The sequence below is a fragment of the Erinaceus europaeus genome, chromosome 4 (assembly GCF_950295315.1).
Source record: "Erinaceus europaeus chromosome 4, mEriEur2.1, whole genome shotgun sequence".
In the NCBI taxonomy this organism is placed as follows: domain Eukaryota; kingdom Metazoa; phylum Chordata; class Mammalia; order Eulipotyphla; family Erinaceidae; genus Erinaceus; species Erinaceus europaeus.
In genome coordinates, this window is record NC_080165.1 from 15,480,925 (window position 1) to 15,499,493 (window position 18,569).

Sequence of the window (18,569 nt, forward strand, 5' to 3'; positions counted from 1 at the left end):
TGCCAGCACACAAATATAACGCTCCGGGCACCCTTTTTCCCCCTTTTTATTTATTTATTTTTCTTTCTACTTACTTATTTGATAGGACAGAGAAAATTGAGAGGGGAGGGCAAGGGAGAGAGAAAGAGAGACATCTGTAGACCTGCTTCACCACTTGCAAAGTAGACCCGTGGGTGGGGGTAGATAGCATAATGGTTAATGAAAAGAGACTCTCATGTCTGAGGCTCTTAAGTCCTAGGTTCAATCCCCTTCACCAAAGTAAGCCAGAGGTAAGCAGTGCTCTGGTTTTAAAAATTAAAAAAGTGGACCCTCTGTAGGTGGGGAGCAGGGGCTCCAACCCAGATACTTGCGTGAATATTAGAACATGTGTTTAACTGGCTGTGCCAACACCCTACCCTTTTATCTGCCCTTTCAAACATTTTAATTAATTAATTTATTTATTTTGGATAGAGACAGAGAGAAATTGAGAGGACAGGGAGATAGAGAGGGAGAAAGAGACACCTGCAGCACTGCTTCACCACTTGTGAAACTTCACCCCGACAGGTAGAAACGGGGAGGTGGGGTGGGGCTTGAACCTGGGTCCTTGTGCATGGTAATGCGTGCACTCTATTGGATGTGCCACTGCCCAGTCCTATGTTGGCCTTGTTTAGATGTCCCCAGTGGACCCCTACTGCTCAGCAGAACAGCCCAACAACCACCACGATTCAGCCCCTCACCGCCCCAGAGTCCCCGGCCTGACACATGTAGGACACTCTGCCAGCCAAGACATCTGTTCCAGCCACCAGGAGATTCCATTCTGGCCCAGCTCCCACATCTCCCCACCCTGGCCCAGCTCAGACCCCAAATGTCCATACCAATCCCACCTGGCTCTGCACTATGGGGAAAGCACGTCTTCCCAGAGCCATATCCTCCACATGCCACAACCCAGAGATGCAGTGGGTGTCAGGAACAAGACACCTTGGACTCCAAGATTGAAAAGGGCAAAACGCTTGGATTTACAACCATTGGTTCTAGGCTCAGCGTCGGTGCTGACCAGAGGGTATTCCCTGGGTGACCAGAGGGTAACCCAAAAGCTTCCACCAGCCTCCCTTTGCTAGGGGGCTCCTAGGAGAATGTGGCTCAGCCTGTCTCCCCTACTGGGAGTCCCTCAGTCTCCAGCAGTGTGGAGACCACCTGTGCAAGCCTGTGAGCCTCCAGGGGTAAAGGACCTCTCCCGCTATCTCAGGACCCAGGGTCTGGCCGGAGAGGCAGGAGGGATGCAAGACATTTCTGATGCAAGAAAGTCTCAGAACTCCAAAGGGGACATTATGATGTGACAGCACTGGAGGTCACATGGTCATTCTGGTTCCAGATCATCTCTGCAAAGGTGTAAAGCTCGGGGGGGGGGGGGGGGGGGGACAGTGAGAGCAATCTTAAAATAACGCAGAGCAGAGAGGCTTCTGCACCACAAGGCGGAGTTTCTTAGGCCCCCGGGAACCACTCTGGGGAGGGGCCATGAGTCATGTAACTTGCCCCAACAAGGAAGCACTGTCACTGCTCACAAGTTCTGCGCACCGAGGCATGAAATGCACTTTGACCATCACAGAAAGCTTGAGAGCCCCACAGGTCCTGAGACGCCCAACAGCAGCACCCCACTTAAGAGGAGAGAAAGGGAGGCAGGCCCATTTCACCCTGAGAACAAAAGCTTCAGGAAGAATCCAGCCCCACCATGATAACAACACCACTGAGCAGGCTGGTGGTAGCCCTGTGGCTGTGGCACTAACCGGGCCAGGCAGAATTCAGAAAACAAAAGATGGCGCTTACGCCTGGGTGTGAGGACGGTGCACGAGAACTGCAGGAAGACTGGGTTCTGTGCTGGCTTCTCTGGAGCAGAAAGCTGGGGCCTGTCCCGGCCCTGTCCACAACCCGTGTACAAAGAGTACGAAACAAGAGAGCTGGGTGGTGGCACGCCTGGGAGTGCGCACACAGCACCATGTGCAAGGACCAGGCTCCAGCAGTGAAGCGGTGCTGTAGGCGTCTCTCTCTCTCCTTCTCTGTCCTTCCCTCTCAATTTCTGTTTCTTTTTTCTTTTCTTTTTTAATTTCTCTGTTTCTAGCAAAAGAGATTGAAAAATGAGGGGGGGGCCCAGTGGCTGCTGGGAACAGCATGGATTCACCATGCAGGAACTGAACTGCCCTGGTGGCAATACAACAATTCAAACAACAACAACAACAAAGAACAACTGGCAAAGACACAAGAATTAGGGCAAAAGAGCATGCAAAGGTCAATGTGGCCTCACAAACACGGCATCCCTCCCTCCCTCCCCTCAGTCATGGGGGCCTTGTAAAGGTCCATCTCCTCACACCACACCTGCAGGTCCCCAGTGGCACCCAGATTAAAGCCCACGCTGTGCCTCCATTTTATGGTCCTGATCCATCCCCACCAACTCCCCCCTCACCCTGCTCTGCCTTTCTGCCCCAGGACCCTTGCACACCTTGTCTTCTGCTGCAGCACTGCCCTGCGCGTCAGCCGGGGCTGCTCCCTCGGTCACTGTGGCCTTAACAGAGCATTTCTCATCAGAGGGGCCTGCCTCCCCGCCCCCATCTGCTACTGTCCTGCTTCAATCACACACAGGAGCAGCCATGGTCCAATTTTCATTTATTTCCATTTTTTATTATTTTTTTATTTCCTTTTGTTGCCCTTGTTTTATTGTTGTAGTTATTATTGTTGTTATTGATGCTGTCGTTGTTGGACAGGACACAGAAATGGAGAGAGGAAGGGAAAACAGAGAGGGGGAGAGAAAGATAGATCCTGCAGACCTGCTTCACCGCCTGTGACGCAACTCCCCTTGCAGATGGGGAGCCGGGGGCTTGAACCAGATTCTTCACGCCGGTCCTTGTGCTTCGTGTCACGTGCGCTTAACCTGCTGCGCTACTGTCTGACTCCACCAATTTCATTTTTATTTGTTCATATCTCTCCCACACCTCCACTCCCGCTCCCCCCCCACCTTGAGCACCCAGGACTAAGAACCAGTAGATCTTGTTCCTACCATACTTGCCCTATCTTAAAAAAAAAAACTAAACAAACAAAATAAAAGTTCCTGGCACTCGAGCTGCTGGATAAACATTTGTAAAAGGAGGAGATGGGGTGGGGTGGAGGGGGAGGAGGGACGGGGTGACGAGTGACAGTTTCCAGAGGCACCTCTTCAACCGCAAGACTGGCATTTGCGCAGATGCACCAGATTCTCCATTTTTCCATATAAGCAGGTTTTTTCCAGTGTTCTTTTTTTTTTTTTTTAAATAAATGCCCATTCTAATAATATAGTTATAGAAAATGTTTGTCTTTCTCCTGTTGACAACTGTTACAAAAACTTATTATTTGGTCATCATTAGAGCTTCACCAAATTCCAGGTGGGTTTTTTTTTTTTTTTTAATGTATCAAAGAATTATATGTCAGCAGGGTTTGAATCCACACCATCCCCACCACCACCGTTCTGAATCGTCAGTCTCCCCATTACAACCTACCACAGTTCCCCTAAGGTTGTAGACATGGGCCAACCATTATCTCTGCAACTATCTGTCCACATTTATACATAGTTGCCCCCTTCTTTTTCTGATTCAATCCTCTCTTCCCTTCTAAGCCACTCATAACATCATAGCTTCCTCCGTATGTCCCTCTCCTTTTCCTTCCTTCTCTCTCTCTGGGTGCTGATGGAGCTGAAATGCAGAGCCCTCTTATCTTCCTCCTATCACTACCCCCCCCCCGAGTATGGATCAAGGTTGTTTATGGGGAGCAGAAGGTAGGAGTGCTGACTTCTGTAACTGCCCCTCTGCTGAACATGGGTGTTGACAGGTTGATCCACACCCCCAGCTTGTTTCTATCTTTCCCTAGCAGACCAGAGAACTGGAGATGTGAGGGTCCAGGACACATTGATTTCTTCAGATAGAGACAGAGAGACAGAAGTAGAGATAGAGAGACAGGGGGCCAGAGAGTGGCACACCTGGTTAAGCACACATAGTATGATGAAGCTCAAGGATCAAGGTTCAAGCCCCCAGCTCCCCACCTGCAGGGGGGGATGCCTCATAAGCAGTGGAGCGGGTCTGCAGGTGTTTGGGAGACAGTATAATAGTTCTGCAAAAGACTCTCTTGCCTCAGGCAAGTTCAATGCCCAGCACCCCCATAAGCCAGAGCTGAGCAGGGCTCTGGTCCCTCCTCCTCTTTTACTTCCTGGTCCAGAATCTCACATGACATCACACCATCACGAGCCTCAGACTTTCCTCACTGCCCAGCACCTTGACGATCCCAACAGTTTCGAGCTGGGTGGGAAGGTTGGGTCACTGACACTGGGGTTAATTTTCACTTTCTCGGGGCCGGGTGGTGGCGCACCTGGTTGAGTGCACATGTCACAGTGCTCAAGGACCCAGGTTTGAGCCCCCGGTTCCCACCTGCAGGGGGAAAGCTTTGTGAGTGGTAAAGCTGGTCTGTAGCTCGGTCTTGGTCTCTCTCTTTCTATCTCTCTCTCTCTCTCCCTATCTCCCCTTCTCCTTTCAATTTCTAGCTCTCTCTATCCAATAAATAAATATAGATCATTAAAAATTAAAAAAATTTTTTTTTCACTTTCCCCTCTGGACTTTCCAACATGGCTTTCTTGTCTTGTGTGAGGATCTGTTGTGCTTCTCATCCTCTGGCCTGAGTTTATTTCGGAGACACGGTGCTCACCCAGGTCCTCCTCAATCCAGGTCCTTGCCAGTCCCTAGGGGGCAGAGACAGCACCGCCCAGCAACTCTGCAACACCTCAGCACCAGCTCAGTGCAAGTCACAGTTTTCTGAGATGCAGCGAGTCTCCTGGCCCCTGCATCTGGGGGGGAGACAGAGCAGGCAGCAGAGCACGGCTGCCCACAGAGCCCCAGGTGGCCCAGTATGGCTTCCCAGGGTCTTCCCAGAGGAGGACCCCTGACTCAGTAATGGAGGTGAGCCATCATTTGTGTCCCCTGGAGCACGCTGCTTAGTGAGACACTTGGGACAATAAGTCCCACATGGCCTCTGTGGAGCTGGTGACGAGGATGAAGGACAAGAGAGAGACACGCACACACTTTTAGAACAGGTGTCAGGGGACTCAATACTGGGGGCACAAAGGAGTTGGACCACCCCAGGATGCATTGAGCAAGTGGGTCTCCCAGAAAGGATGGAGTCTGTCACGGAGCACAGGAGAAAGGGGTTCCTGGCATGAAACACCAAAGAACAGCAAAGCAGGTAAGGTTCTGGAAGGAGCGTCCTAGGACTCAAGAAACATGGGCCCTTCTTGTTCTAAAATATTAGTCCCCCAATAAATAAATTTTAAAAAAAGAAAAAAAAAACACTAAGCAGAACCTGGACTGGAGTTCGTGTATTGCACCAAAGTGAAGGATTCTGGGGAGGGTGAGTGGGATTCAGGCCCTCGAACAGGATGTCAGAGGACCTAGTGGGGGTTGTACTGTCATGTGGAAAACTGATAAATGTTATGTATGTACAAACTATTGTATTTACTGTTGACTGTAAAACATTAATCCCCCCAAAATAAATAATAATAATGGGGGCCAGGCAGTGGCACAGTGAGTGGCACACAGAGCAAGGATCAGCGCCAAGGGTAGGATTCGAGCCCCCCACCCCCCACCCCGTCTCCCCACCTGCAGGGGGTCACTTCACAAACGGTGAAGCAGGTCTGCAGGTGTCTATCTTTCCCTCCCCCTCCTCTCGATTTCTCTCTGTCCTATCGAACAACAATAATAATAACAACAACAACAATAAACAACAAGGGCAACAAAAGGGAAAAAATGGCCTCCAGGAGCAGTGGATTTGTAGTGCAGGCACCGAGCCCCAGTGATAACCCTGGATGCAAAAATAAAAATAAATTTTAAAAAAGGAATTAAAAAAGAAATAATAATAATAAAGACCTCTGCAGACCTGCTTCACCACTTGTGAAGCTACCCCCACCCCCCATGCATAGGTGGGGAGCTGGGGGTTTCATCCAGGATCCTCGCCAGGGTCAATAACCTTTGTACTACGTGCGCTTAACCCCGTGCACCACCGCCCGGCCCCTGCCCTTGTCATAATCTACGAGGGTGACCACAGTAGGCACCCCCATGGAGGACACTGACAGCCAGGGGGGCCCGACGAGGTCACCAGAGCAGCAATTGACAGGTGCAGAGGACTAGCCCTATCGGAGGATGCGCAGGAGACAAGTAGGAGAGGCTGGGCTCTGGGACAAGAGTGAGGCAGGGCCAGCTGAAGTATCTGAGGGGCCACAAAGGAGGCCCCACCCCAGTACACACCCTGAACCCTCCCCCCCAGGCCTGGCAGGCACAGCCTGAGAGAAGCTGGGTCAGGCCAGCTGCAACCACATCCACAGGGCCGTCCAGCCAGTTTGAGACAAAGGCTGTCTCTTGTCGCAGCCCTGAAGTCACAGGGAGGACCCAAGCAGGGGCCTCTGAAGTGGCTTTCTGGTTCCTCTCCCAGTGGAGGCCAGAATGTGGTCAGATGACAGGGGTTCACCTGCTACCTGCAAGGCCTGTGGTTTCTCTCCTCTCCGGCAACAAAGGCTGAGCCTAGAACCTGCACCTCAAACCCCACAGTTCAGGCCTTGCTTTACAGCAGTGGGTGACTTACATTTGGGGGGACAGTGGGGACAGGTGCTGGTGTGAGGCCTGGCAGGCACACAGGTGGTGCAGATGCTGCCTGCCCTGCCCTCGGAGGAGAGGCGCTCAGCCCAGGAAGGAGCATCCCCTGTCCATTCAAGCACGTGAACCATGTGTAGCTGGTGGCCACCCTGCAGAAGTGCTAATGGGACTAGCCCAGAGCAGCCTCCGATAAGGCTGGAGAGGGCAGAGCCTGCAGCCCCATCCTGCTTCCATTTGGGCAACAGGAAGATGGGTCACCCCTGCCCTCCAGGCAGTCCGTGACTTGGGTGTCTTCTTCCTGTGATTTTTTTTTCTTTCTTTCTTTTTTTAATTGCTTTTATTTATTATTGGGTAGAGGCAGAGAGAAATTGAGAGAGGAGGGGCAGACAGAGAGGGAAAGAGAGAAATCTTCAGCCCTACTTCACCACTCTGAAGTCCTCCCCCCCCACACATTGGTGGGGACCAGGAGCTTGAACCTGGGTCCTTGCGCACTGTAACGTAAGCACTTAATCAGGTGCGCCACTGCCTGGCCCTCTCTTTCTTTCTTTTCCTCTTTCCTTCTTTCTTTTTAACCAGAGCACTGCTCAGCTCTGGTTTATGGGAGGGAGAAAATGGAAGGAAGAACGGCAAAGAAAAAAAAGGGGGGAGTTCGTTAATGAGTCAAGATCTGGCATATGCGGTACCAGGGATCGAACCTCGGACCTCAGGCCTGCAAACCCAGCGCTCCACCCACTGAACAACCTTTGAAGTCCCCACTTCCCTCATTTAGGTGGGGGGAATGAGAACCGTAGACAACGTGAGAAGCTCACTGTGCATCACCCACTGCTTCCCTTCTGGCAGGTCCACGCCTCATACCACAGGGCAGTCTGTCCAGGACCTCACCCCTCCCCGCCCCCCCCCCCCCCCCCCCCGCACTCACACAGGCCTGACCTTGGGCTGCCCTCCTGAGGATCCCAGCTTGGCTGGGTCTCCAGACTCCTTACCCGCTTCTCTGGTCAGGTCTCCATGGTCCCAGGTTCACTGATAGCTCCGCCACCACCCCAGGCAGGGTTGGAGTTCTGCGTGAGGTTGAGTTTGCAGCATGCCAGCCCCCAGGAACAAACAACTGTCTCCAGTGACCCCACCTACCACCCTTGAGGGTTCTCCCTCTCTCGATGTAACTGCGAGGGGGAGAGGGATGGTTGGGCACACTCTACCTTCTGCCCCACCCCCATACTCTCACAAACACCCACAGCTCTCCAGAAGACCCCACCCCACCCAATGCACACCCAGCTTCAGCCAGCCAAGTGCCAGAAACTTCTTTTCTGGAAAGATGAGAGTGGCCTATACAGACAGATATTTCTGTGGTTGGGCTGGGGAGGAAATGCCCCCCCCCCCCCGTCCTGACCTAGTTCATCATGTGTGTGCCCAGTGGAACATTTCTGAAGGCTAACAGGCCTCCCCACCCCACAGGAAGGAGTGTGTCTGATTCCAAGTGGCCAGCCTGACCTCAAGCCACAGAAGCTGTGCACTGAGGCGTGGAGAAAATGCATTCTTGTCAAAGTAAGGAGCTTCCACTCAAGAGTTAAGGGTTCAGGGGCAGCAAAATAGCTCACCTGGATAGTACATTGCTTTGCCATGTACACGGCCCGTTTCAAGCCTGGCCTTCACCACAATGAGGAAAGCTTCAGTGCTGTGGTGTCTCCTCTTCCCTCCCCACCTCTCTGCCTCTCAAATTAATCCATGAAGAAGAACTCTTCATAAATAAAAATAAATAGAAATGAAAGTATTACAGACAGAAATGAAGTGAATCTATCCATACTCATTAATAGAGTCCATCTGGAGAAGGTAGCCATTTTCTCACACTGATTCACAGACTGATTGCTATTTTTACCAGTATCTTGGCAGCCTCCTTCACAGAACTCACAGGAGAATTCTCTAGGACCAGCTCACAAGTTCATGAATCTCTAATGTCAGCAAACAGGTAGGTCAAGAAGTGCCAGCTACTCCCAAGAACAGAGGAAGGACACGTTCTAGGAGGCGATGGAGCCTGTCTTCATCTACGGTGAGCTGAGAGCAGGTGGGGCCTCTGCATGGATGGAGTGAGAGGGCTACAAACAGACTCCAAGTTGGTGGAAATGGGACCGCATGACAGAGCTGGCCACGTGCAGAGAGGAGCCACCCCCTAAAATCTCCCAAGACCATCTGCCACCTATCAGGGAGACAAAATGGCATCGATCCCTACTTCACACCGAATGCAAACATCAATTCCAGAAAATTAAAAAGTCTTCAACTCGAAAGGCAAGACTCGTTTTAGAAGAGAGTCTATAAAAACCACATTTACGGTCTTGAAGTAGATAAGGACATAAACTCACAAAGCACTGCCATAAAGGAGAAACACAGGATCACACTGACACCTTTGTACCTGCAAGCACCTTACAAAAAAAAAAAAAAGAAAGAAAATAACTAATAATGAAGTGAACCCCAAACTGAAGGTTTTTTAAAATATTTATTTATTTATTTATTTATTCCCTTTTGTTGCTTGCCCTTGTAGTGATTATTATTGTTGTTAGTGATGTTGTTGTTGGATAGGACAGAGAGAAATGGAGAGGGGAGGGGAAGACAGAGAGGGGGAGAGAAAGACAGACACCTGCAAACCTGCTTCACTGCTTGTGAAGTGACTCCCCTGCAGGTGAGGAGCAGGGGGCTCGAACTGGGATCCTTAACTCCAGTCCTCAGGCTTTGCGCCATGTGCGCTCAACCCATTGCGCTACCTCCTGACTCCCAAACTGGAGGGTTGTTTTTGTCCCCTAAACCAATGAAAAGATGCTCAGCATCTTTAGTCATGAGAGAAATGCACATTGAAACCACAGTGATATCATTCCCACCCACCAGATTGGCCAGGATTAAGAAACCAGGCGCCAGCAAGTGATGGTGAGAAGGAAGAAGAGGAACCTGGGTCAGGGCTGGTGAGAACGTGAGCCAAACTAATCACCCAACGAAACACTTGGAGTTACCAGAGCATGGACGGTTCCCAGGCCCCACAGCCCGCAATCCCAGGACAGCATCCCACGGAGTAGGTGGGTCTCGGGAAGCCACACCCACCCTGGCCAGGAAAACCCAGACAAGGGGTGCTATGTTCCCCACTGCAGACACCAATGCAAACACTGAGTAGGGAAGGCAGAAGGCAGCTGTGCCACTGCTGCCAACTCCAGAAACAGGCGTGACTTCACCAGAGATGCCCAGAACCCTGATCTGAAGCCCTTGGGTCATGGCACTTCTGGAATGCTGAGTTCTTAAAAAGATTCCCTAGGGGGGCCGGGTGGTGGTGCACCTGGTTGAGAGCACGTGTTACAGTGCACAAGGACCAGGGTTTGAGCCCCCGGTCCCCACCTGCAGGGGGAAAGCTTTGCAAGTGGTGAAGCAGATCTGCAGGTGTCTCTCTGTCTCTCTCCCTCTCTAGCTTCCGTCCTCCTCTCAATTTCTGGCTGTCTCTATCCAATGAATAAATAAAAATAATTTTAAAAAATTTAAAAAAAGATTCCCTAGGGATCCAGGTTCGAGTCCCCGGATCCCCACCTGCAGGGGAGTCGCTTTACAGGTGGTGAAGCAGATCTGCAGGCGTCTGTCTTGCTTTCCTCTCTGTCTTCCCTTCCTCTCTCCATTACTTGTTGTCCTATCCGACAACGACATCAACAACAATAATAACTACAACAACAAAACAAGGGAAACAAAAGGAAATAAATAAATATATATTTAAAAAAGGATTCCCATACTGGGGCTGGGTGGTGGCACACCTAGTCGGGCACATGCATTACGATAATTAAAGACCCAGGTTCATGCCTCTGGTCCCCCACCTGCAGGAGGGAAGCTTCATAAATGACAACGCTGTGTTACAGGTCTCAGTAGCATCATCTCTCTTTCTCCTTCTCTCTCTCTCTCTGTCTCTCTCTCTTCCCTCTCAATTTCTATTAATGAGAGAGAGAGAAGACACCAGAGCATCATTTTGGCACTTGTGATGCCAGGCATCAAACCTAGGACCTCATGCTTTTAAGTCCAATGCTCTAGCCACTGCACCAACTCCAAGGCCACTAGAATTTACTTTTCTTCCCCAAATCTGGGAAAGATGCTACCTGTGCCATCTTGGATAACAGCACATGTAATCACAAATGCTTGAATGTTCCCCTCACTGCATGTGGGTGGGGGACACGCCCCTTTCTTCCTGATTTAGGAAGCGCGGAATGGGCCTGCACCCAGAGGAGGGTGGCGTGTCACTGAGTGACACCTAACCCACCAAGCTGGTTATGAAAAGTACATGAAAGGCCCACCTGGCTGGCAGACACTCCCCTGGAGACAGCCCACCTCTGTCACCTGGCTCCTCTGTGGCCTTGGGCAGGGCCTGGCCTTCTTGCCTCTTTCCATAATGGTAACTCCAGGAAGAGGCCACCCCACTGCCCAGCTACACCCCTGTTCCATGATCTCATCTGCATCTTTCACAGCCCTGACAGGAGTCCAGGACAAACCCTCTCCTGGCCCCTGAGACGAGGGATGTGAACCAGGCTCAGGGCTCATGCCCATGACACAGTTTTGGGGTGACAGGGAAGCCAGGGAACCTCCCCCACACAGTCCAGGGAGCCTGGCAGCCTTCACGTCACTCTGATGGCTTGACACCAGTGCTTTGCAGAAAGAAAATAATTATTAAGTGCTGAGACTTAATGAGGAGAAGGAGCAGTGAGGGTTTCTAATACCAATAATTTGTAGCTCTTTCAGAGCAAAGAGCATCAACAAAGGCGGTGGGAAGCAACAGCACAGGCTGCACTCCCCCTGCCTGCAAGGGCAGAAGCATACCTGGGCACAGGTCCAATAGCAGGACAGGCCCAGAACCTTCTCCACATGTTCGAGGCCCTGCCAGTCACAGAGTCACCTGTGGGTTCTGGGGTCCTCCGCAACCCAGTTCTGTTGAATCTCTAGAAATCTGGGGTATGGCCAAGAGAAAACGAGCTCTGGGTGCCCCAGCTATAGTATGAGTACTAGGTAGATGACCTGGCATCCCCTATGGCCCTTTCCTCCGTCCAGTTCGGCCATGGCATCAGGCTCGGTCTTGCTCAAGAGACAAAGGGGGGGGGGTCGGGCGGTGGCGCAGTGGGTTAAGCGCACGTGGCGCAAAGCGCAGGGACCGGCGTAAGGATCCCGGTTTGAGCCCCCGGCTCCCCACCTGCAGGGGAGTCGCTTCACAGGCGGTGAAGCAGGTCTGCAGGTGTCTATCTTTCTCTCCCCTTCTCTGTCTTCCCTCCTCTCTCCATTTCTCTCTGTCCTATCCAACAACGAATTGCATCAACAAGGGCAATAATAATAATAACCACAACGAAGCTACAACAAGGGCAACAAAAGGGGGAAAAAAAATGGCCTCCAGGAGCGGTGGATTCATGGTGCAGGCACCGAGCCCAGCAATAACCCTGGAGGAGGAAACAAAAAAGAGAGAGACAAAGGGGATGATGGAATCTTGAGGTGATACGCTCTCAATGTCTCTCCACTTGGAAAACCCTGAAGTCCCTTCCAGAATAACTCCACGGAGACTTCATTTTATGGCCAATATCGCTCAGAGTACACCAAGCCACTGACCCTTTGTAGTGGTCTAGCTTCTTCAGTTAGAGAGGCTGGGAGCAGATCAGGACCTTGGATTGGATGCAACGGCTCCCCAAAAGGTGCACCCACTCTGGTCAGCATGGGGATCTTGCCTAGCAGAAAACACTGGGATGAGCCCTCACCCACTGTGTCCTCACCCCCATGGTGCTTTGGGAGGAACCAGTGGTAGGGGACAGCTCCCCACTATGGGCCATTTTTCCCTCCCAGAGACCTCGTTCTTCATCTGAAGGAAGAAATCACATATCTTTTTCTTTTACGGAAAAGATCAAATATTAGCCCAGACGGCTATTAATTTGCAACATACATCATCGCTGCAAAGAACACAAGGGAGTGGACCTTTTATTTGTTTCCCCCCCTGGCTAAATATTTGCTAAGAAAATTCCTATGCTAAATTGCAAGGGCCTGCCACTGGAAGGGCAAGATATAGGCGTTTGGGATTATTAACCAGGAAGCTTTGTGGAAACAGCACAAGAGAGCAGCTAGCCAATGAAAACACACCTGTTAGCAAGCAAAAACGTGTCTGGGAGCATCTTTTCTTGTCCTGTCTATATGACATCTTAAAAGATATGTCTGGGGGGTCGGGCGGTGGCCCAGTGGGTTAAGCGCATGTGGCGCAAAGTGCAGGGACCGGCGTGAGGATCCCAGTTCGAGTCCCCGGCTCCCCACCTGCAGCAAAGTCACTTCACAGGCGGTGAAGCAGGTCTGCAGGTGTCCATCTTTCTCTCCCCGTCTCTGTCTTTCCCTCCTCTCTCCATTTCTCTCTGTCCTATCCAACAACGAACAACATCAACAATGGCAATAATAATAACCACAACGAGGCTACAACAACAAGGGCAACAAAAAGGGGGGAAATGGCCTCCAGGAGCGGTGGATTCATGGTGCAGGCACTGAGCCCAGCAATAACCCTGGAGGGGAAAGAAAAGACAAAAAAAGATATGTCTGGGGGGCCGGGCGGTAGCGCAGCAGGTTAAACGCACATGGCACGAAGCACAAGGACCGGCGTAAGGATCCCAGTTCGAACCCCCGGCTCCCCACCTGCAGGGGAGTCGTTTCACAAGCGGTGAAGCAGGTCTGCAGGTGTCTGTCTTTCTCTCCCCCTCTGTCTCCCCTCCTCTCTCCATTTCTCTCTGTCCTATCCAACAATGACAGCAATGACAACAACAATAACAATAACAAGGGTAACAAAGGGCAACAAAAGGGGGAAAATGGCCTCCAGGAGCAGCGGATTCGTAGTGCAGGCGCTGAGCCCCAGAGATAACCCTGGAGGAAAAACAAAAAGAAAAAAGAAAAAGGATGTTTCTGATGGTGAGGAGGCAGCATAATGGTCCTGCAAAAGACCTACATGCCGAGGCTCTAAAGGTCCAGGTTCAGCCCTCTGCACCCCCAAAAGCCAGCGCTGAGCTCTAGGCTCTCTTTCTCTCACATGCTTTCTGGGTCATTCCCTCTCATTAAATAAAATAACTTTTAAAGTCTTTGTTTTCATTTACTTATTCTCTTTTGTTGCCCTTGTTGTTTTATTGTTGTAGTTACTGTTGTTGTTATTGATGTTGTCATTGTTGGATAGGACAGAGAGAAATGGAGAGAGGAGGGGAAGACAGAGAGGGGGAGAGAAAGACAGACACCTGCAGACCTGCTTCATCGCGACTCCCCTGCAAGTGGGAGCCAGGGGCTCGAACCGGGATGCTTACGCCGGTCCTTGAGCTTTAGCGCCACCTGCGCTTAACCCGCTGTGCTACCACCCGACTCCCAAAATAAATAATTTTTTAAAAAGATACCTCTGTCATTGAGTTTTAATTTCCTTCTTTCTGGCCTCTCTCTCTCTCTCTCTCCCTCATCCAGAATTCAGAGAGCAGAACATAAACTTTCTCCCGCTTCAAATTTGCTCTTGCTAGAAGACAAGCCCCCTCCGGGACCCCACCATCCTCCTGTCTGCTCTGTGGGTTCCCCTCCACACTCCTTACTTCCTCACCAGGAAATGAATGAGCCTGTTCTGTAGTCAGTGAATGGGAAGATGCAAAAATGATGCAAAACTCTGAATCATGTGGAGTGAGATAAGTCAGAAACAGAAGGATGGATATGGGATGATCTCACTCATAGACAGAAGTTGAAAAATACCACCATGATGCCAGCTTGCCTTCCCTGGGCAGATGACCTCTCCAATGTGTCTGGGAACCTCACCTCCCCAGAGCCCTGCCCAACTAGGGAAAGATGATGACAGGCTGAGGGTATGGACCCACCTGCCAACTCCCATACCCAGCAGAGAAGCAATTACAGAAGCCAGACTTTCCACCTTCTGCACCCCTTCGAGATTTTTGGCTCATACTCCCAGAAAGATAAAAAAAATAGGGTACCTAGTGGTCTGGGAGGTGGCACACTGGAAAAAGCACTGGACTCTCAAGCATGAGGTCCCAAGTTCAATACCCAGCAGCACACGTACCACAGTGGTGTCTGGTTCTTTCTCTTTCTCCTCCTAACTTTATCATTAATTAATAAATAAAATTTTAAAAGAATAAGGAGCCTTCCAGTGGAAGGGATGGGATATGGCACACTGGTGGTGGGAACTGTATGAACTGTACCCCTCTAATCCTACAATCTTGTCAATTATTATTAAATCACCAATAATAAATTTTAAAAAAAGGAAGTTGAAAATAAGAAAACACAAAGCAGGGGGGTCAGGCGGTAGCGCAGCTGGTTAAATGCACATGGCACTAAGTGCAGGGATCTCAGCCCCCGGCTCCCCACCTGCAGGGGGGCCACTTCACAGGCGGTGAAGCAGGTCTGCAGGTGTCTTTCTCTCCCTCTCTGTCTTCCACTCCTCTCTTGATTTCTCTCTGTTCTCTCCAACAACAACGATAAACAGCAAGGGCAACAAAAGGGAAAAAATAGCCTCTAGGAGCAGTGCATTTGTAGTGCAGGCACCGAGCCCCAGCAATTACCCTGGAGGAAAGAGAGAGAGAGAGAGAGAGAGAGAGAGAGAGAGAGAGAAAGAGAGAGAAGAAAGAAAACACAAAGCAAAATTTGGGCTGGGTTTGGTGTCTTGTACCAAAGTAAAGGATTCTAGGGTGAAGGGGAAGAGATGTGTTATACATATACAAACTACTATATTTTATTTTATTTTATTTTTTGTTGACTGTAAACCATTAATCCTCCCAATTAAAAAAAAAAAAGATGCAAAACTTGACTTGAATGGGCAGAAGGCACAGAGAGAGACCTGCACATCTCATCATACAGCCTCGTCAGGATGGCTGTCAAGGCACATCTGTGCGCTGACACGAGGCCTCTCACAAGATCCTACACCTGAGCCTCTCCCAACAGCCAGCAAGCAGAAGCTATGGTGCCTTTCTCCTCCCTCCCTGGTCCAGTCTTGGAAGCTCAGGTCCGGTGCCTCCGCCAGCTGGGGAAGGGCTGGTCAGGACGGGCAGAACCCCTCTCCCGCTCCCGTGCGGTGCAGGCTGGGTCTTGTTACAGCAGCATTACAGATACACCCTGGCCCACACTAATCTGCTGCTAATGTGCTCTTGAGTTTCAGGCACTTTTCAAAGTCATTCACCAGGACATCGGTCACAGTGTACATACCCCCCATCTGCCCACTGGGATGTTCCCCACCCCTGTAGGTCACCTAACACCCAGGACGGGCACTCCACTGAGCACCTACTGTGTCCATGGTTTGGGTCCCCACCCCCTGCTCTCCCTGAAGTAATGCCCCTCACATACACACACATATACCGTCTCTCTCCCTGAAGTAATGCCCCTCACACACACACATATACCATCTCTCTCTCTCTCTCTCTCTCTCTCTCACACACACACACACACACACACACACACACACACACACACACACTCACATGGATTCACAAACACACACTCATGCATACACACTCACATACACACTCATATACCATCTCTCTCTCTCTCTCTCTCTCTCTCTCAAACACACACACACACACTCACATGGATTCACAAACACACACTCATGCATACACACTCATATATACAACTATACATATGTATTCATGCATATATACTCAAACACACACACACACACAGACACACACACAAACACATATATCAAGGTTCCACGAAGCCATGCCAGCTCCCCGTTCTTGCCGTGAGCATGGGCCTGAACAGATGGGAGAGATTAATCTAATATCAGCTATCCTGTTATTAAGTGATTAAGGGATGACTTAAAAGCAACAAATTGGATTTCCCTCGTAGGTACCCCAAGGGTCCTGAAAAGGGGAGACAGAAGTCCGTCCGGAGCCACCACAGCTGCCTACGCAGAGTATAATAAATCTCTTCCCAGATCTTAATCTGCAGTGTAAACTCAAAGAAACTCACTAAAACTGTCAACACTTATTAATTTAGCAGATACTCACAGGCCTGTGAGAGCCAGGCCCAGACTGGGGCGGGGAGTGGGGACAAGAGGAAAACCCTGAGCAGTGTCCTCGGGGTGACACAGTGACAGTGTGCAGAATGCCACAGGGGCATCCAGGCTGTGAATGGGGTGTGGGAGAGGGGTGACTGGGGAAGAGGAACGCGTTGGGAGGAAGTATCAGGGTGCTGATGGGAGGTGGAGGTGGGGGCAGATGGAGAAAGGGGTCAGGGTGCAGATGGGAGGTAGGGTAGGAGCCTGACCCAGGTTTCTTAGTTCATTTTATTTTTTTAATTTTATTGTTTATTTTTTTTAATGTTTGTTTGTTTGTTTGTTTGTTTTGCCCCCAGGGTTATTGCTGGGGCTCAGTGCCTGCACTATGAATCCACTGCACCTGGAGGCTATTTTTTTCCTTTTGTTGCCCCTGTTTATCAGTTGTTATTATTATTGTTATTGCTGTCATTGTTGTTGGATAGGACAGAGAGAAATTAAGAGAGGAGGGGAAGAGAAAGACAGACACCTGCAGACCTGCTTCACCGCCTATGAAGCGAACCCCCCCCCCCCGCAGGTGGGGAGTCTGAGGCTCAAACCGGGATCCTTACGCCAGTTCTTGTGCTTGGCACCACCTGCGCTTAACCTGCTGCGCTACTGCCGGGCCCCCTATTGTTTATTTTCTAGAGACAAAAGGGGCAGACAGACAGCAAAAAAGACCACAGCACCAAAGCTTCTGCCAGTGCAGTGAAGGCTGGGATTGAACCTGTCACAGGTTCAGTCTCTGGCAATCTGTTTTTTCATTACTGAGGGGGATTTATGGTTTGCAGTTGACAATAAAATATAGTAGTTTGTACATGTGTAACATTTCTCAGTTTTCCACATAACAATCTGACCCCCCCACCCTCCTCTGCCACCATGTTCCAGGACCTGGACACTCCCCCCACCCCAGAGTCTTTTACTTTGATGCAGTACACCAACTCCAGTCCAAATTCTGCTTTTTGTGTGTTTTTTTTTCATTTATTCCCCTCTGTTGCCCTTTTTGTTTCATTGTTGTAGTTATTATTGATGTCGTTGTTGTTGGGTTGGATAGGACAGAGAGAAATGGAGAGAGGAGAGGAAGACAAGAGAGGGGGAGAGAAAGAGAGACACCTGCAGACCTGCTTCCCCGCCTGTGAAGTGACTCCCCTGCAGGTGGGGAGCCGGAGGCTCGAACCGGGATCCTTACAGCGGTCCTTGCACTTTGCGCCACCTGTGTTTAACCCGCTGTGCTACCGCCCAACTCCCGGTGTTTGTTTTTAACCAGAGCACTGCTCAGCTCTGACTTAGGGTAAAGCCAGAGAGTGAACACAGAACCTCCAAGCCTCTGCGTGAAAACCTGCTGCATAACCACCATACTATGTCCCCAGCCCATGCCCCAGGTTTTGGCTGCAGAAGAGAGTATGAAGAGCAGCCAGGTAGGGGGCCGGGCAGTGACGCACTGGGTTAAGTGTACGTGGTATGAAACATAAGGACCTGAGCAAGGATCCAGGTTCAAGCCTCAGGCTCCCCACATGCAGGGGGTCACTTCACAGTGAAGCAGGCCTGCATGTTTCTATCTTCCTCTCCCCTCTCAATTTCTCTCTGTCCTATCCATAAAATTGAAAAAAAAAATGGCCACAGGAGCAGTGGATTCATAGTGCAGGCACTGAGCACCAGGGATACACATCCTAGAGGCAAAAAAAAAAACAAAAAACAGGAGTCGCCGGGTAGTGCAGTGGGTTAAGCACAGGTGGCACAAAGCGCAAGGACCCGCATAAGGATCCCGATGCGAGCCCCCAGCTCCCCACCTGCAGGGGAGTCACTTCACAGGCGGTGAAGCAGATCTGCAAGTATCTATCCTTCTGTCTCCCCCTCTCTCCATTTCTCTCTGTCCTATCCAACAACAACGACAACAATAATAA

General features: G+C 50.5%; 1 protein-coding gene across 2 annotated transcripts in view; it reads right to left on the minus strand.

Moving 5' to 3' along the window:
• Positions 1-18,569, minus strand: part of CELSR1 (cadherin EGF LAG seven-pass G-type receptor 1) — a 174,665-nt gene that overhangs the window by 108,595 nt on the left and 47,501 nt on the right. The gene's annotated exons all lie outside the window — the stretch shown is intronic.